This window comes from Ornithorhynchus anatinus, chromosome 16 (assembly GCF_004115215.2).
Source record: "Ornithorhynchus anatinus isolate Pmale09 chromosome 16, mOrnAna1.pri.v4, whole genome shotgun sequence".
In the NCBI taxonomy this organism is placed as follows: Eukaryota; Metazoa; Chordata; class Mammalia; order Monotremata; family Ornithorhynchidae; genus Ornithorhynchus; species Ornithorhynchus anatinus.
Window position 1 is genome coordinate 36,875,219 of NC_041743.1, and position 20,453 is coordinate 36,895,671.

The 20,453-nt window shown below is 48.8% G+C and overlaps 1 protein-coding gene and 1 non-coding gene across 2 annotated transcripts in view; one reads left to right on the plus strand and one right to left on the minus strand.

Annotated features, from left to right (window-relative positions):
• Positions 1 to 5,895, plus strand: part of SEC31B (SEC31 homolog B, COPII coat complex component) — a 57,642-nt gene extending 51,747 nt beyond the window's left edge. Inside the window, exons 27-28 of the transcript XR_003765141.2 lie at positions 53 to 287; positions 5,760 to 5,895. The gene's annotated coding sequence lies outside the window, so the exon portion shown is untranslated. The remainder of the gene's footprint in view (positions 1 to 52; positions 288 to 5,759) is intronic.
• Positions 5,896 to 8,556: 2,661 nt separating this feature from the next.
• LOC114817559 lies at positions 8,557 to 8,694 on the minus strand. The gene has a single exon (XR_003765422.1). It is a non-coding gene; the product is annotated as a small nucleolar RNA SNORA7 (small nucleolar RNA).
• Positions 8,695 to 20,453: the final 11,759 nt, after the last annotated feature.

Genomic DNA, 20,453 nt, shown 5'->3' on the forward strand with positions numbered 1-20,453 from the left:
CCCCTTTACTCCCTTCTAAAATTCTGACAACTCTCCCTTCTCCCTACTCCAGGAATGAGGTTTGGGATGGCTAAGGGGGTTTATCTGGAACCGAAACCCTGCACATCTAGACACGTGGGGCAGTCAGCAGTACAACTTCTGGACCCCAGTGAAGAAGAAAGACCCTCAACCTGAACCCCGCTCCTTTGATTTAAGGAGGAACGGCTGGTAACTGCAGAAGCGTGAAGACTGACGGCCTCTAGGTATCCGGAGCCAGGAGGGGGCTGCTTAACCGGGCATTGGCATCGGTGAGTCAGGCAGATTTCTCTCATTCCTTCCAAATAGATTTCCTAACCAATCCTCCCACTGGACTCTCCTGACTCTTGACAGATTGTTTACCCCATTTCCTCCGCCTACAACTACCACCTCTGTTCAGCCTCGCCAGACCTCCTCCGTCTCCTTCTTAATCCATCTAAAAAGCCACCTCCTACACGACGTATCCCCGATGGTTTTCCCCGCCATCTCGATCGTGCCAACCCCTCGGTCACCTTCTTCCCCCTTGTGCAGTTATCTATTGATTACTTAACTATTTATTTTTACTTATTCTCAGGTTCTCTTAATTTTTTTCAATGGTATTTGTTCAGTGTTTACTCCGTACTAAGCACGGGGATAGATACAAGATACTAAGGTGGGACCCAGTCTATGTAGAAGGATTTAATCCCGATTTTATAGATGAGGAAATGGAGGCCCAGAACAGTGAAAAGACTTGCCCAAGGTCACACAGCAGTTAAGAGCCAGACCCCCCAGGCCTGTTCTCTTTTCGCTAGGTCTCGGGACTTCCACAGTGGCCTCGGCTTAAGGCCAGCATGGTGTGCCAGGACCAGAGGCAACGTTGCCTGATGGTAATGGCACCCTCCGGGAAAGAGCAGCACCCGGGAGTGGCACGGGACGTGTCGTGTCAACAGGGGAAAGGTGTCTGGAGCCGTGCTTTGGATGATGCAGCGGGTACAAGAGGGACTGAGCCTGAATCCATTCAATTCGTTCATCCGTTCAGTCGTATTTATTGAGCGCTCGGGAGAGTACAGTATAACAACAAACCGGCACATTCCTTGCCCACAGTGAGCCCACAGATTAGATAAATTACAGATAAATGAATAAATGAATTACAGATCTATACACATATATCCATATGTGCTGTGGGGGTGGGAGGGATGGTGAATGAAGGAGCAAGTAAGAGCGGCGCGGAAGGGAGAGGGAGAAGAGGGGAGGAGGGCTTAGTCAGGGAAGGCTACTTGGAGGAGATGGGCCTTCAGAAAGGCTTTGAAGTGGGGGAGAGCCATTATCTGAATAAAACCTCTTCTCCAAACAGGATTCCACGCTTAGGAGAGGGTGCGTGTTTATTGTTATAGCGTACTCTCCCTAGGGCTTATTATGGTGTTTTGCAAACAGTAAGCATTCGGTAAATGTGATCGAATGAATGAATGAATGAATGAAGGGGATGGAATACAACCAATCAGTAGTGTTTACCGAGCACTTACTATGTGCGGAGCGTTGTACTAAGTACTTGGGAGAGTGAAACAGAGTTAGTAGACATGATCCTTGTTCTCAAGGAGCTTACAAATAAACAGAGTAATGTGTTCAAAAGTGTCCTCAGCACATCACATCTCAGCGATTTGTTCTCAGTTGGTCTGACCGCCCGCTGGCTTCACTAAACCTCTAGTGAAACACCTCCCCTCCCCCTTTTTACCGGTATATATTAAACACTTACTATGTACCTAGCAGGAGAGGGAGACCAGGCTAGAGGCTGGATGTTAAGGCATCTGCATTTGTTACTGTTCCCAGGTATCCATGGGCCTCTACGAGTACGGTTAAGGAGGAAGCTTGATGTAATCCTTTTCCTTTTTCATTTTTTTAATGGTATTTATTAAAACTTACTATGTGCCAGGCACTGTACTAAGCACTGGGGTAATCAGATGGACACTGTCCCTGTCCCATATTGAGCATTTACTGTGTACAAAGCCACATGGGGCTCACATTCTTAATCCCCATTTTCCAGGTGAGGGAACTAAGGCACAGAGAAGTGAAGCGACTTGCCCAAGGTCATACAGCAGACAACTGGAGGAGTCGGGATTAGGACCCACTTCCTTCTGACTTCTAGGTCTGTGCTCCGTTCACTAGACCATGCCCTAATTTGATCATAAGTCTCTCAGTCCCGTCTCAGTGGACTCTCTTAGGGTTATTCCTGCATTGGCCTACGCGTTTTGGTAAGGCAACCTGGCAAACATCGCAGTTCAGGTTTGGCCACACGTAAGATGAATTCTGGAGAGGTGAAGAGAGCAAGGGACTGTGAATCAGGGGACCTGGGTTCTAATCCCAGCCCTGCCATTGCCTGCTGTGTGACCATGGGCACGTTATTTAACTTATCTGTGCTCAGATTCCTCATTGGTCTGGTCTTCCTTCCCCCTTAGACTGTGCACCCCATGTGGGACAAGGATTGCATCAGAGCCCATTACCTTGAATCAACCCACAGTTTGTAGTACAGTGCTTGGTATAATTTCAGTTCCCATGTCACATCGTCAAACTCAGCGGGGAATAGAGAGAATCAATCAATCCATCAGTGGAATTTATTTAGCACTCACTAAGTGCAGGGCACAGTACTATGCTCCTGGGAACAATACAACAGAAGGAGGAGACACATTCCCTGCCCATAATGAGCTTCCAGTCTAAAGAAATCGTCAGAAGAGTTACCTTGACTTTGCTCTCGGGGAAAATCCACGGAAAGACTGCAGAGCATATGTGAGGAACAGGAAACCCCAAGTTCTGCAAGCTCAGAAACCTGGTCTCTCATATCCCACTTCCCTTCGTTTGGCTAAATCCAGAAAGTGAACAGCTCCTCCTACCCTCACACTATCTCAGACTCAAATCAGTCCATCACTCAATCAATCAATGGTATTAATTGAGCGCTTACTCTGTGCAGAGCAGAGTACTAAGTGCTTGGGGGGATGCAATGCATCCGAGCGGGAAGAGCAATTCTGGAGCCGATAGGGATGGCTGCAAATGACATGCGACATTTTCCATATATTGAGAGAAAGAGAGATCTTGGAGTGAAAAATCCATCTTATCCTGACCCCTTCACGTCATTCTCCCCTCTATTTATTTCCCAGAGACTTAGGGTGCTTCAGTAGCATGGAGAGAAGGATAGCTCCCATAGTATATTTACCACGAGACCCCTGAGCACTGAGCTAAGTCCTGCGCCAGTGCTCACAATTTGGCTCTCAGAAGGAGGCATGGACTCTCCCATTCAGTCACCCTAGTCACTGACTTACCACGTCTGCTGCTAAAGTCAGATTCCTTCTCATTCAGCGATTGAGTGCAGGCACCACTACATAGTGTTCATTAAGCACTTACTCTGTGCCCCAACTGTACTAAGAGCTGGGACAACTACGAAATAATCAGATTGGTCACAGTCCTCTCCCACCTAGGGCTGTCAACTAAAAGGGAAGGAAAGAAGGTATGTTATCCCATTTTACAGTTGAGGAAACAGGGACCATGGAGCTCAAATGATTTAGTCGAGGACACACAGTAAGCTAAGTAAGGAAACTAAGAAACTCTTTACCATCAGCTTTAAAGCCCTCAATCGCCTTGTCCCTTCCTACGTCATCTCGCAGCTCTCCTACAACTAAGCCCACACACTTCACTCCTCTAATGCCAACCTTCTCACTATACCTCAATCTCGCCGATCTCGCCGCCGACCTCTTGCCCACATCCTGCCTCTGGCATGGGATGCCCTCCCTCTTCATATCCGACAGACTGTCATTCTCCCCCACCTTCAGAGCCTTATCGAAAGAACATCTCTTCCAAGAGGGCTTTGCTTCTTGGATCAGCACCCTTTATTTACTCCTCCTCAGTGCTTAGAACAGTGCTTGGCACATAGTAAGTGCTTAACAAATACCATAATTATTATTATCCTCCCTCAGCCCCACAGCATCAATTAGACTGTAAGCCCACGATTAGACTGTAAGCCCATCAAAGGGCAGGGACTGTCTCTATCTGTTGCTGATTTGTACATTCCAAGTGCTTAGTACAGTGCTCTGCACATAGTAAGCGCTCAATAAGTGCTATTGAATGAATATCCAGAATTTATATAGTTATATTATTGTCTGTATCCCCCAACTAGATCGTAAGCCTGTTGGGAGCCAGGAGCACATCTTCCAACTCTGTTATATTGTACTGTCCTAAGCACTTCGTACAGTGTTCTGCATACAGTAAGCCCTCAAAAAATATGATCGATTGATTCACTAGAACAAAGGATATATCCTAGTGAGAGATCAAGGTCACATTAGCTGGAGAAGGTGGAGAGAGGTCAATCAGAATGATCGGAGGAATGGACCAGATTCTGAACCAGAGACGTAAGCCGGGAGAGGAGAGGATCGAAACCCTCAAGGTAGTCCTTGTGGGCAAGGATCATGTCTACCTTGATTATGGTATTTGCTAAGTGCATAATATACGTCAAACACTGTTCTAAACTCTGGGGTAGATACAAGTTAGTCAGGTTGGACACAGTCCTTGTCCCATGAGGGGCTCCCAGCCTATGTAGGAGGGAGAACTGGTACTGAATCCCCATTTTACAGTTGAGGAAAATGAGGCTCAAATAATTTAAGTGACGTCCCCAAGGTCACATAGCAGGAAAGTGGCAGAGCCAGGTTTAGAACCCAGGACCTCTGCCTCCCAGGCCCGTGCTCTTTCCACTAGGCGATGCTGCTCCTTTGCTTCCTGTTTTGTGGGTAAGCTAAGTAGATGAGGGTCCTTACAGTCGGATGTAGGGGGACAGGAGGAGCTGGAATAAAATGTTGGCAGCCCTAAGGAAGGCAGATGCACCAAGCATCAAACCCCGCTCCAGCTATCCTCCTTGCATTTGAGAGTCAGAGGCAAACAGATACAGCTTCAACTTGCATTTCCCCTTTCCTCTTCCTTCCTCATTCACATGAATCTTGAGGAAAGAAATCCAGCTCCTAGCAATGAGAGCAGGAAAGAGTTTTACAAAATTCCATTAGCCTTTGGCGTGTTAGGTAATCCCCTCCACAGTCTACAAACAATGAAAATATTCTCTTCCATTCACTGGGCACAGACATGTCCTGTCAAGCTGCCTTTTGTGAAAGTCACCTCACTGTTCCTCTCCCAAGCACGGATGCTTCTGCCGATCCACTTCCTGGTCGAGGCAGGGGAATTGGGGCCTGGCAGGGCCCCAGATCTAGGAGTCGCGGCTTGCCGCTGTGATTCTCAATTTGTTGACCGGTTCTGAGAAAAAGGATTTGTGAGGGATGCATTGAATATAATGCATTCGCTCTCCTTGCTCTGCACATCCTGAGAGGAGGAATTACCTTGTGAGATTCCCCTCAAATGAATACATATATTTTTCATATATGCCTATATATATGGATAGAGAGAATATATATGAATATCTATATGTCTATTTCTAATATTTTTTTCAAGAACAACAAATTTAAGGTTCATCAAAATATCCACTTAAGGCTGCAGAGATTTCCCAAACATCAACAAAAACAGACACATAACAAATTGCACGCCGTAATCCCAAACTGAGATCAATTGACAGAAAAGCAATTAAAATCGGGGGGTAAAAACGTGAGTTTTTTTTTTCCTGCAAGACCAGGCAGAGAGGAAAGGGGCAAACAGGTTCTTAAGAACTCATCTTTAAATCAGTTCTTTCACTAACATCTCTCCTATTCTTTTTCTTTTCGCCCCCTTTATTTTTTCACCAGCTGCTTGCACACGGACAGACAAGAAACACAGACACCTTTCAATTTGGCTGTGTCAGTTGGAAATTGGATGGGAATGACCCCCCTCTTAGCAGGGAAGGGAACCACGAATTAAAGGTATTTTTCATGGAACAATTCTTCACACAGCCCTGGTGTCTGGGGAGGGGAAAGTTGGGTTTCTTTTTTTTTACAGATACTAAATCAGCTAAAGAATACCCTGGACATCAGCGGGAAAGCTCTACAATAATCTCCTGGCCTTGATAGTTTTGTGTGCTCTAGGAGGGCGTCGGTGAGAGCAGGAGGAGATTGATTGAAAGGGATTTCCCAATGAAATTTCAAATATTAATTGTGTCTGTTCAGAAGTGAATTCTGCTGGATTCGGCTGGGGTTGGTACAAGTCAGATTGCTCAACATGTTCAGAAATACTCAAAGTTTCTTTCAATTGTCAATTTCCAGTCATTTTTTTTTTAATCTGGACCAAATGGAAATACTGACAGTAGCAGTGAACGCAAGAATATTGCAGGAGGCCGATCTTGGACAATTGTCCTTCCTTCTTTTCCGTAAGCTTGTGTAGCTGCTGGATACATCTCTAGCCTGGATGGTCAGATCGTGCATTGATAGGAAGCCGCTTGGGGAGAGAGCCCAAATCATTTTCTAGCGTTACTCCTTGCTTCCTTGCTAGTTTAAAACCACCACCCTTAGAGGTTGCGCCTGGAAAATACATCCGGTATTTTCCGTGAGACCCAAAACTGGTTAAGCCGTTCAGAAGATGTTGCAGAAAGAGACCTAAATAGAAACTCAGCCTTCCAGTATCTCAAGCCACTTACAAGCACACACACATGCCCGCTGGCTAACATCGCTTAAATATTCCTGGTAGACCAAAGGTCCAAATGAAACTCTCTATCTTTAAGAGGAAGGGCGAGAAGAATAGGCCATCAGATGTTCCCAAAGAAGATTAACAAGTCAGAGGCTTGTGTCAGGAAGGAGAATCAGACCCCAGATAATTCTGCTTCAGCTGTCACCCTGAAGGATTCGATCTGACTCCGCTCATCTCCTTGAAGGTCCCGAATTGCAGCCGTCTCTTCCCCGACCGTTGAGTGGCGGGGTGCCGGGGGGAAGGAGAGAAAAGAAGCCCAAGGTGGCTTTCTCCCTCTCTGGGGGACCACCTTGTAACTCTCAAATCGGAGAAGTTCCAGCTTCCCAAGAGACAAGGGCCGAGGAGAGGGCAAGCCTTCCGTTGTTCAGGGAGAGGCTTAGAACAAGGGCCTGGGAGTCAGAAGGACCCGGGTCCTAATCCCCGCTCCGCCACTCGTCTGCTGTGTGACCTTGGGTGAGTCACTTTTCTCTGCTTCAGTTACCTCATCTGTAAAATGGGGATTAAGACTGTCAGCCCCACGTGGGGCGTAGACTGTGTCCAACCTGATTATCTCGTATCTACCCCAGCGCTTAATTCAGTGCCTGGCACACAGTAAGAGCTTACCAAATACCACGAAAGAAAGAGAGAAAGAAAGAAGAAAGAAAAGGGTGGCTCTCCAAGGATGGAGAGCGTTCGATGTAGAAGATGATATCACAAGGCAGGAGGAGCAACAGAGCCCTTTCCTCCTTCCAGTCCTTCGCGAGGTGCCCAGGTAACTTACCAGGCGTGGCAGAATCGGAGGACAGAGGTGAAAAGGAAGATGCACACAGAGGGATCCATGAGGAGCACAATCCAGAGGAAAGGAAGGGAGACGGGCGATTCGGAGGGATTGGAATACCGGGGGGAGGTGGGGGCAATGCAGAGGAGGCGGATGAGATACCGGGCTCCTCAGTGGAAGTGGGCTGGAATTCCACCCAAACCCCTATTCCTTTGGAGGGTAAATGATCCCAATCTGAGAGCTAAGAAGAGGTGAAATGGAGCCGCCAAACTTCCTAAGAAGAGATTATCTACTTAATTAAAGATTTTTTTTCCCCCTCTAAGTCCCTCAGCCAATCAGGATTCAAGTGCCAGAGAGAGATTGAGTTGATCAAAAGAACACTCCAGGATCCTTGAAGACAAATGCACCAAGAAAGGGATAAGGGGAAAATAGGACAAAGAGAGAAAGGAGGGAGAAAAAGAGACAAAGCAAATCCCTCCAAATAATCACTGGATGCAGTCTCCCTTCCCTCCCTCCACCATCCCCGCCCCACCCCCGCACTGCCAAAGCCTCCAATGGGGATTTGGAAGGGGTTGTGTTTCCCAGACACTTTCCTGATTTTGAAGCTTCGTTTGCACCCTGGGGAAATCTCTGTGTGTGAGTGTGCGCCGTGTGTGCATGTGTGTTCACATTTGCATGCGTGCATGTGTGCCCGACAGGGTCCGCACCAGGCTCCGGGCAGCCATAGTAGTGAGGGATCCCAGAGGGAAGAGGAAAGCTGAGAAACAGGATGCCACCTCCTGACCCGGCTTCCTGCTCAAGATGCCGGGGATTTGGGAGCCCCCTAGCGAGGCTGGGACAGTCCGGGCCGGATCTGGGGACTTCTCCCGCTATGGGCAATGGAGGCTTGAGGCGAGGTGCTCAACCTGGGCATCGATAGCGCCCGCAGAGACTCACACGTACACCATGCGTCATCTGCACCGTCGAGTCGTCTCCGACCCATAGCGACTTCGCGGACACACCTCTCCCAGAACTCCCATCTGCAATCCTCCTGGTAGCGTATCCGTCGAGTTTTCTTGGTAAAAATACGGAAGTGGTTTACCGTCGCCGCCTTGCGCGCAGTAAACTCGAGTCTCCGCCCTCGCCTCCCTCCCGTGCCGCTGCTGCCCAGCACGGGTTGAGTTTTGACTTGTAGCAGATGGCCTGCCACTTGCTAGCCACTGCCCAAGCTAGGAATGGAACGGGGAGGCCTCTGCTTGACTCTCCCTCCCGTAGCCGAGACTGGTAGAGTACCGGAGACCCTCCAGGCGCCATCCTGAGAGGGGATGGGCTGTGTGGGGAAGGCTTATTACACTCAAGTAGGCCCGCCACCTCACCTCCCGCTCCTGGAAGTGAGGTCCAGACCAGGGTGAGCTCACACTTCTGGGACTTGGGTTGAGTCGGGCTGGCGTGCTGCCACTCAATCAATAATCAATCACGGTATTTATTGAGACCTTAATAGGCTGTAAACTCATCGTGGGCAGGAAATGAGTCTGCCCACTCGGCTACATTGTCCTCTCCCAAGCACGCAGTACAGTGCTCTGCACACAATAAGCATTCAAAAAATACCATTGATTACTAAGTGCAGAGCACTGTACTAAGCTCTTGGGAGAGGACAATATGACAAAATCGGTTGAGGTGTTCCCTGCCCACAAGGGCCCTAAAGGGAATAGCCCGGGCTACTTATCCGGGACTAGGCAAGTCTGTGGGCAGCTAAGGGTAGGCCGGGGGCTCGAATTTGAATCCTCCATGCTGTGCTTCCTCTCTGAGTCCTTGGCGAAGTGCAGTGCCTCATTTATTCCTCAGTCATCTTCAAATAGTTGTCTTTCCTACTTGAAGGAGACACCACAGGCAACGAAATTCATTTAAGAGCTTGAGCATGACGGGAAAGGAGCCCAGTGTCCTGGCCTGAAGACAAAAAGGCTATCCCTTGTTGATTCGTCGTGTTTGAGGTTTGAGGCACCCAGCCCGATTTTCCTCTTTTGCCTCCTTGTCTCTCGTTCCTTCTGAAGCTTTAATTTTTGGGGTGGCTTACATTTGGTTTCCCAACTTCAGCTTTGCCTACAGCAGTTCTCTGAGTATCCCGCCGTCATCCATTCTCATGTGTCCCACCCAGCATGGCTATGCTAAGGTGAGCTTCAGTGCTAGAAAAGTGACTTCATTCCAAAACTTCACTGTGATTCTGTCTGGCCATTTGAAGTTGAATATGTCCTCAACTACTGCGTCAGTCAGTGATATTTATTGAGTGCCTATGAAGTATAATAAAGCACTGTATTAAGTGCTTGAGAGAGTTCAGTAGATGAGGTGACATTCCATACCCTCAAAATGCTTACAATCCAATGACAGAGAGGGATGGAAAAAATGATATAAAGAAGTGTATATCGAGATGCGTGTCGAGAAGCAGCATGGCCCAGTGGGTAGAGCAGGGGCCTGGGAGTCAGAAGGACCTGGCTTCTAATCCCAGCTCCGCCACTCATCTACTGTGTGACCTCGGGCAAGCCTCCTAACTTCTCTGTGCCTCAGTTACTTCATCTGCAAAATGAGAAATAAAGACTGTGAGACCCATGTGGGACAGAGACTGTGTCCAACTTGATAAACCCGTATCTTCCCCAGTACTAATTATGGTATTTGTTGACCACTTACTGTGTGCCCACAGTGAGTTAAATGGGGGTATTGTGAGGATAAAATTGTTGGAAATGAAAAGCGGCATTCATATTCATGGTATTATAAAAGTCTTAGAGGCCTGGGGAAGCTCAGTGCATATTTAAAGTAAAATGGGGATCTTAGAGGCCTGGGGAAGCTCAGTGCATATTTTTAGTAGAATGGGGATTGAGCCGGGTGATGGGGGAAGGTGCCCTGAATGGTCTGTTTACTCAGTTTGGGGAGTAACTCCATGGTTGTCCAACCCCAGGTACCTTCCGCCATCCCCAGTATGTTTTCCCTTTGTCTGGGTGGGATGGCAATCGGTCAATCAATCAATCAATCGTATTTATTGACAGTTTACTGTGTGCAGAGACCTGTACAAAGCGGTTGGGTTAGTGCAAGGCAGGACGAAGTGGTAGGGATGGCAGGGATGTCTTGGCACAGCTGTGAAGGGTCATTCCTCTAACCTCAGCATTGACCAGAGCCAGGCCAGGGACAAATGTCTTTTCTGTGACCAAAGGCTCTGGACACCAGAGACCTTTCTTCAGTTTTATCCCTGTCTACCATCCCCTGCTCCCTAATAATAGTTATATGTTAAGTGCTAATTGTTGGCAGATCAGATCGGCCAACAATAGCATCTCGCCTCACCTTGCCGCCCTGTCCTCTCTTCCCACTCTCGACGATCAGGTCTCCGCTCTCAACTCCACCCTCACTACTCATCTCGACTCTCTCGCCCCCCTTTCCCTCCGCCGCTCTCGCGCCACTAACCCACAGCCCTGGATCACCTCCTCCGTCCGCCTCCTACGCTCCTATGCTCGAGCTGCTGAGCGCCGCTGGCGAAAGTCCAAGCACCAAGCCGACCTCACACACTTCAAATTTATCCTTTCCTGCCTTAACTCTGCCCTCTCTTCCGCCAGGCAAAGCTTCTTCTCCTCCCTCATCGACACCCATGCCCGTCACCCCCGCCGATTGTTCCGGACCTTTAACTCTCTCCTTAGGCCCCCTGTTCCTCCCCCTCCCCCATCTCTCACCCCTAATGATCTGGCCACCTATTTCCTCACGAAAATCAACACGATCAGGTCTGAGCTCCCCAAAGTCACCCCTCCGCCTCTCCCCTCCCCCCCAACAACCCCCTCCCCTACGTTCCCATCCTTCCCTGCAGTATCCTCAGAGGAGATCTCCTCCCTCCTCGCAAGTGCCACCCCCTCCACCTGCGCCTCGGACCCCATTCCCTCTCACCTTCTTAAAACCATCGCCCCTGCCCTCCTCCCTTCCTTAACTTCTATTTTTAACCACTCAATCTCCAAGGGCTCCTTCCCCTCTGCCTTCAAACACGCCCACGTCTCCCCCATCCTAAAAAAACCCGCTCTTGACCCCACTTCCCCCTCCAGTTATCGTCCTATCTCCCTACTACCCTTCCTTTCCAAAATCTTAGAACGAGTCGTCTACAATCGATGCCTAGAATTCCTTAACTCCCATTCTCTCCTAGACCCCCTCCAATCTGGCTTCCGTCCCCTCCACTCTACCGAGACTGCTCTCTCTAAGGTCACCCATTGACCTCCTTCTTGCCAAATCCAATGGCTCCTACTCCATTCTGATCCTCCTTGACCTCTCTGCTGCCTTTGACACTGTCGACCATCCCCTCCTCCTCCGTACCTTATCTCACCTTGGCTTCACGGACTCTGTCCTCTCCTGGTTCTCCTCTTACCTCTCTGGCCGATCATTCTCGGTCTCCTACGCTGGAGCCTCCTCCCCCTCCCATCCTTTAACTGTTGGAGTTCCTCAAGGGTCAGTTCTTGGCCCTCTTCTGTTCTCCATTTACACTCACTCCCTCGGTGAACTCATTCGCTCTCACGGCTTTGACTACCATCTCTACGCAGATGACACGCAGATCTACATCTCCGCCCCTGTCCTCTCCCCCTCCCTTCAGGCTCGCATCTCCTCCTGCCTCCGGGACGTCTCCACCTGGATGTCTGCCCGCCACCTAAAACTCAACATGAGCAAGACTGAGCTCCTCATCTTCCCTCCCGAGCCCGGTCCGCTCCCAGACTTCTCCATCACCGTGGATGGCACGACCATCCTTCCCGTCCCGCAGGCCCGCAATCTCGGTGTCATCCTTGACTCGTCCCTCTCGTTCACCCCACACATCCTATCCGTTACCAAGACCTGCCGGTTTCACCTCTACAATATCGCCAAGATCCGCCCTTTCCTCTCCACCCAAACGGCTACCTTACTATTACGGGCTCTCGTTATATCCCGGCTAGACTACTGTGTCAGCCTTCTCTCTGACCTCCCTTCCTCCTCTCTCGCCCCGCTCCGGTCTATTCTTCACTCCGCTGCCCGGCTCATCTTCCTGCAGAAACGATCTGGGCATGTCACTCCCCTTCTTAAACAACTCCAGTGGTTGCCTATCGACCTCCGCTCCAAACAAAAACTCCTCACTCTAGGCTTCGAGGCTCTCCATCACCTTGCCCCTTCCTACCTCTCCTCCCTTCTCTCTTTCTTTCCGCCCACCCCGCACGCTCCGCTCCTCTGCCGCCCACCTCCTCGCCGTCCCTCGGTCTCGCCTATCCCGCCGTCGACCCCTGGGTCACGTCCTCCCGCGGTCCTGGAACGCCCTCCCTCCTCACCTTCGCCAAACTGATTCTCTTTCCCTCTTCAAAACCTTACTTAAAAATCACCTCCTCCAAGAGGCCTTCCCAGACTGAGCTCCTCTTCCCCCTCTACTCCCTCTGCCATCCCCCCTTTACCTCTCCGCAGCTAAAGCCTCATTTTCCCCTTTTCCCTCTGCTCCTCCACCTCTCCCTTCCCATCCCCACAGCACTGTACCCGTCCGCTCAACTGTATATATTTTCGTTACCCTATTTATTTTGTTAATGAATTGTACATCGCCTTGATTCTATTTAGTTGCCATTGTTTTTACGAGATGTTCTTCCCCTTGACGCTGTTTAGTGCCATTGTTCTTGTCTGTCCGTCTCCCCCGATTAGACTGTAAGCCCGTCAAACGGCAGGGACTGTCTCTATCTGTTGCCGACTTGTTCATCCCAAGCGCTTAGTACAGTGCTCTGCACATAGTAAGCGCTCAATAAATACTATTGAATGAATGAATGAATGAATGAATATAGGGCTCTCGGTCTAAGAGGGGGGCAAAGTGAGGATCTTATCCCCGTTTTTCAGATGAGGAATCCGAAGCCCAGAGAGTTAAGTGACTTGCCCAAGTATACCCGGGAGGTAAGTGGCAAAACCAGTACTGAGAGTTTTCCAGTAGGCCACGCTACCAGTGTACGACATGGAGAATTTGAAGAGGGTCCAGAGAGAGAGAGAGAATAAAGACTGGGGAAATTGTCCCTGTGAGGTTTAGGAAAAAGCCTCTGCTGGCTAAAAATTTTGTTGAGGGGAACATTATTAATGGTCTTTGACCTTATGAAGAAGTACTGTAAGAGTGAAAGGGAACACCTTTTTCCTTCTTCCTCCTGAAGCTAGAAAGAGCTGTGTTTATACATTTGGAAGAATCCCCTCACTGACCATTATGAGATGAGAATAAACTATAGGTGTGGCTTGAGATTTCTCCTTCCTCTACCTCCATCAGCTTGATCTAAAACCTTAGTCCCCTGTGGCCCTAGATTTGTACTCCCAGGCTTCCCACCCCTTCTCAACCTGTGACCCTACCCCTCCCATCCCTTCAGCCTCCTACATTCCAAAATTCCTATTCTGAAATGAGTGTGCGTACTCACAAACACCCCCACACACCCATCTTGAATTGTGTTGTCCATATTCTGAAACACACAGGTGCTCGCTCACACATTCGATCAATCAATCAGTGGTATCTATTGAGTGCTTATTGTGTGGCGAGCACCGTACTAAGGACTTGAGAGATTAAATATAACAGAGTTGGTGGACAAGTTCCCTGCCCACAGTGAGCTTACGGTTTAGAGGGGGAGACAGACATTAATATAAACTAACACATAATGGATATGGACTTAAGTGCTGTGGGAGTGAGGGAGGGGTGAATAAAGGGTGCAAATCCTAGTGCCAGGGTGACGCAGAAGGGAGTGGGGGAAGAGGAAATGAGGGCCTAACAAAGAAAACACCAGATGCAGTGGCTACGTGTCCAGAAGTGAAGCTGGCCCAGTGGTTGGGGAGGAAGCAGAAAGCAAGGAGCCACTGGCCAGATGATTTCAAATTTGATTGTTTTTTTTTCCCCACTGCTCTCCGCTGTACATGGTCAAAGGTTCAACGCTTTCTATATGCCAAGTTCTGGAGTAGATGCAAGATCATCCCTCATTTGGCAGATGAGGTAATAAACCACAGAAAAATAAAATGACTTTCCCAAAGTTACACAGCAGGCAACTGGCTCCTAGGGTCATCTCCTTTCCATTAAGCCACAGTGCTTCTCATCACCCCGTGTAGTCAGGAGATTTTCCAGTGGGGCCCACGGCTCTGCATTCAGTTCTGCGTTTCAAACACCAGCACTGCATCCCTCCCTCTGCCTCATCACTGCTCCGATCTAGGCTTAGTTACCTTTGGAGCCTCCGATTTCGGCCCAGTTTTCAGGCTGCCAAATGGCTGGAGAACAGTTTTCTTTGGGGCATTTTTGTGGCATCTGTTAAGTGCTTACTATGTGCCAGGCACTGTTTACTAAGCTCTGCGAATGTACAAGCTAATCGGTTGGACACAGTCCGTGTCCCACAGGGGGCTCACAGTTATAATCCCCATTTTAAAGATGAGGGAACTGAGACCCAGAGAAGTGAAGTGACTGGATCAAGGTCACCCAGAAGACAAGTGATGGAGAGGGGATTAGAACCCAGGTCCTTCTGACTACCAGACCCAGGTCTATCCACTAGGCCACACTGCCTCTCAGTTGGGAGCTAAGGCCAGGATGCCCCATAGAGGTTACGGCAGCTTCTGACTACCCCGCTCGGTACCGGCTTCCAGGGTTTTGTACTCGCTTCCGGGGCCGCTCTGGTCCTCTTGTGACAAATCTGCCCTCTCGCTACCTACAAGCCCTCTCTGAGCCAGTCAGAAGGCTCCAGGGCAGTGACCTCACTGGGGACATTTTCCATTTTAGATAGGTTGAGAAGATGATTACAGGGTGAGAAAATTGCCACTGTGAGAAAAGGCTGAAGAAACTGGTTGGGGAGGTGAGGATGGGAGTAGGTGATTTTTTTCAGGCCCCTTGCAATCTCTGTAATTTCAGGATTCATTGTTTTTACAGTGAAGAAAGTAATGACAGTCTAAGTTTAATTTCTGTTTTCTGCTACCCGGGTTTGATTTTTCTACCGATAGACAGCCCGTAGTTGTGTCAGAAAAATTACAGCTGTTCGGTTTTTTGTTCTCAGGACCAGATCTGTTTAGCCACTTCATCCATACTGATTGAATGACCCATACTGATTGAATGATAAACCTTTCCGTGTCCCTGTCTAGTTATGAAAAGGGAGAATATTCATAGTAGCAACAGATGACAGGATAGGGAATTTCTCCAGCAAATCCCAGCTCTGACCCTGCCGTTGAGACACTTTATAGACTTGGCAACTGCTGGACCTATTGAAGGTTTACCGTGATATCCAGAACCTGCTCTGTGCCCAATGATGTCCCAAGGGGCACCAATGTACTTACCCACTACGGAAACGGGGCCAGTTCTGGGGTGGAACATGAAAGTTGCCCAGTGCCAGCAGGTCTCTGCCAACTGGTACGTGGAACAGTAATAAAGAAATGCCACATCTTTAACAATAATAATGATGGTGTTTGTTAAGCGCTCACTTTGTGCCAAACACATGTAAAAGGCTTCAAAATTCAGGAAGGCAGAGGGCAACCACACAACCCAAATCTTGCAAGAAGTGAAATGAGCATTTTAATGGCCAAATCATCATTTCCCTTGTTAATCTAGAAGAGAGTCCTTTGAGAAAACCCCAAACACCTCTGGGACATTTCTTCATTGACTCTCCCGACTATTTGCTGAAAAACCAGTGCCCTCTATTACCCAACTTGAGTTTTCTTCAGACTAGAGGGAGAGAGAGGCATTAATATAAAGAAATAATTTTTAGATATGTATGTAAGTGCTATGGGGCTGAGGTTGGGGATAATATCAAGTGCTTAAAGGGTACAGATCCAAGTCAATAGGTGACAGAGATGAGGACGATGATGATGGTATTTGTTAAGAGCTTACTATGTCTCAAGCACTGATAACAAGGTGATCAGGTTGTTCCACGTGGGGCTCACGATCTTAATCCCCATTTTACAGATGAGGTAACTGAGGCACAGAGGCGTTAAGTGACTTGCCCGAAGTCATTCAGCTGACGAGTGGCGGAGCCGGGATCAGAATTCACCACCTCTGACTCCCAAGTCCGGCTCTTTCCACTGAGCCAAATAAAGGATTAGTTGCAGAAGCTTCACTGCTGACATCTCTGCCTCCGTTTTCCGGGAGCCGTAATGGTATTACCTAGGAACGGATGGGCCTAAGAATGAGGGCAGGTTTTGAAGAACTAATGATAAAAACAATGATGATAATAATAGCGGTATTTATTAAGTACTTACTATGTGCCAAGCACAGTACTGAGTGCTGGGGTAAAAAGGATTGTCCTCTTGGGGGCTCACAGTCTAAGGAGAGGGCATATAGGTATTTAATCACCATTTTACAGATGAGGAAAATGAGACAGAGAGCTTGAGTGACTTGCCCAAGGTCACAAAACAGGCAAATGGTAGATCTGGGATTAGAACCCCAGATCTCCTGCCTTCCAGGTCTGTGTTCTTTCCACTGGCCGTGCTGCTTCTCTGTTGAGTATCAAAACCCCCAATCTGGTGACTTTTTCAGCCCCGCTTAGAAGTTGGCAGGGTTGGCGGGAGGTGTGGAATGAGTGACGGTGGGACTCTCATCGCAGAAACTGTCGGACCAACAGTTGTGGGGGAGAGCTGCTCCCCATCCCCACAAAAAACTGGAAACCCATGGTAGCAATGTGACCTCGGACTTCTCCCATCTTACTCTCTTACGGCACGGCAGTTCAGTCCCGAGAAGGCCCCAGATGGGACCCCGGTGTGTAAACTATGATTCCAGATGGCTTTCTGAGCCACACTGTCTCCCCAAACTAAAAAATCTATGAAGCAGGCGAGGGGAGCGAGGGAGGGAGGGCTTTCCACTGGTAACTTTTCCCCTTGAATGAGAAAATTGCTGGATTAGCATCTTTCCTCTGCTGCAATAATCTCTCACCTGGATTAGTGCCGGGAGAGTGAGAGTGCTGAACTCTACAAAAGAGATCCCAAGCTTACTATCTAGAGGGGGAGACTATTTGCTGAGTGCTTACTGTGCGGAGGTCACTATACTAAGCGCTTGGGAGAGTACAATATGACCACAAACAATAAATGTGTCTATGTGTGCTTTGTACACAATAAGCACCCAATAAGTACGATCGAATGAATAAACAGACACATTCCTTGCCCACGGTAAATTTACAATCTGGGGAGGGGGAGACTATTTATTGAATGCTTACAGTGTGCAGATCACTGTACTAAGCGCTTAGGAGAGTACAATATAACAATGAACAATAGACATTTATTGTCTACTGTTACACTCTACCCTCCCAACTGCTTAAGTAGAGTGCTTTGCACACAGTAAGAGCTCAATAAATACAATTGAATGAATAAACAGACACAGTCCCTGCCCACCACTAGCTTACAATCTAGAAGGGGAGACAGGCATTAATACAAGTAAATAAATGACATAAATGAATAAATAATTGGGAAGAAGGGGTTTTTCAGAAATGTCCTGTCAAAGGGACATGTCTGCCTTCTCATCTTCACCCCTCTTTCCCACTCCCTCTCTTGCCGTCCTAATTGTACTGATGTTATTTAAGCACTTACTGTGTGCCAAACACTATTCTAAGCGCTGGTGGTGCGGAATACAAGGTAATCAGGTTGTTCATTCAATAGTATTTAGTGAGTGCTTACTATGTGCAGAGCACTGTACTAAGCGCTTAAAAAATTGTTAAACGCTTACTATGTGCCAAGCACTGCTCTAAGCGCTGGGTAGATACAAGGTCAACAGGTTGTCCCACGTGGGGCTCTCAGTGTTAATCCCCATTTTCCAGATGAGGTCATTGAGGCCCACAGACGTGAGGTGACTCGCCCAAAGCCACCCAGCTGACAAGTGGACGAGTCGGGATCAGAACCCACGACCTCCGCCTCCCCAGCCCGGGCTCTTTCCACTGACCCACCCCGGGGGGCTCACGGCCTTAACCCCCATTTTCCAGATGAGGTGACCGAGGCCCAGAGAAGCCAAGTGTCTATAAGATGTTCTCCTTGTTTCTATTTATTGCCATTGTTCTCGTCTGTCCGTCTCCCCCGATTAGACCGTAAGCCCGTCAAAGGGCAGCGACTGTCTCTACCTGTTACCGATTTGTCCATTCCAAGCGCTTAGTACAGTGCCCTGCACCTAGTAAGCTCTCAATAGATACTATTGAATGAATGAATGAACAAGCGGCGGAGGCGCCATTCGAACCCACGACCCCTGACTCCCAGGCTCGGGGCTCTTTCCACTGAGCCACGTGGCTTCTCGGCCGCATCAGCAGGGGCGCGGAGCTTCGAACAGGGCCAGCGCTTGGAACAGTCCTTGGCACATAGTAAGAGGTTAAGAAACATCATCATCATTATTATTATTGCTATTATTATTATTAACGGTGAGCTCCTGGGCAAATATTTGGGGCTGTAACTCCACACAGGCCCCGCAGAGGGCAGTGCGCCCTCGCCCTGGAGGGCATCTCTGGGGTGGGGGGTCGGGGGGAGGGGTGGGAGGCCGGGAATGTGGGAATTATTATCCCAGACCATCATGTCCCGCCAGCAAGGGAGAGGACAGCTCGCCCAGATCCCTCGGGCAGTGCTCGAGCGCTTAGTCCCAGCGTTCTGCCCACAGTAAGGGCGCAGGAAATCCGACCGACTGAATGAATCCGTAGCCAGAAGGCCCAACCGCCGAAGCAGTGACCCTAAGACTCAGAGAGCCCAGTGCGCTTTTGGAGAAGACCGTGAGCCCGTCATTGGTCTCTATCTGTGGCCGAATTGGACATTCCCAACGCTTAGTACAGTGCTCTGCACACAGTAAGCGCTCAATAAATACGACCGAGTGAAGACTGCAGCGACTTGGAGAGGCGCGGCATCTGGAAGACTGGAGACTAAATGTCAGGACTCTTTTTTACGAGAATAATAACCGTAACGATAATGACAGCTTACTATGTGCCAGGCGCTGTACTGAGCACTGGGGTGGATGCGAGCAAATCGGGTTGGATACAGTCCCCGTCCCATGTGGGGCTCACAGTTTCAATCCCCATTTTTACAGATGAGGTCACTGAGGCCCAGAGAAGTGAAATAATAATAATAATGTTGGTATTTGTTAAGCGCTTACTATATGCAGAGCACTATTCTAAGCGCTGAGGTAGATACAGGGTAATCAGGTTGTCCCACGTGAGGCTCACAGTCTTCATCCCCATTTTACAGATGAGGGAACTGAGGCCCAGAGAAGTGCAGTGACTTGCCCAAGGTCACACAGCAGATGAGTGGCGGAGCCGGCATTAGAACTCATGACCTTCTGACTCCCAGGTCCGGGCTGTAGCCACTACACCATGCTGCTATTTGTTAAGCTCTTACTATGTGCCAAGCACTGGGATAGATACAAGCTAATCAGGTGCTTACTATGTGCTAAGGTACTGTACTGAACGCTGGGGTAGATACAAGCTAATCAGGTTGGACACAATGCATGTCCCATGTGGGACCCGCAGTATTAACCCCCATTTTACAGATGAAGAAACTGAGGCACAGAGAAGTGAAGTGACTTGCCCAAAGTCACACAGCAGGCATGTGACAGAGCTGGGATTAGAACTCAGCTCCTCCTGACTCCCAGGCCCATGCTCTAACCACTTGGCCATGCCGCTTACCCTCCCTTCTTCCTCCAACTCATTTCATAGCCTACTCAGTGCCAAAGTTTCCCTATCTTTAAATACTCTGAACCCTTTCTCCATCTGTGCTAATTCTAACTGCCAATCTGGCGAGAGCCTTGGAACTGATGGAAATTTTCTCTTTTTGGTACACTCAGTTCCAGGAATAAATTGGCCGGGAATTTTGCCAGTCCCAGTAACCCAAATGGCATGACATTTCAGTGCGGTGAGAAGCAGCGTCGCCCAATGGGTAGAGCACGGGCCTGGGAGTCGGAAGGACCTGGCCTCAAGTACCAGCTCTGCCCCTCATCTGCTGGGTGACTTGGGACAAGTCACTTCACTTCTCTGTGCCTCCATTTCCTCATCTGCAAAATGGGGATTATAATAACAATAATAATGTTGGTATTTATTAAGCGCTTACTATGTGCAGAGCACTGTTCTAAGCGCTGGGATAGATACAGGGTAATCAGGTTGTCCCACGTGAG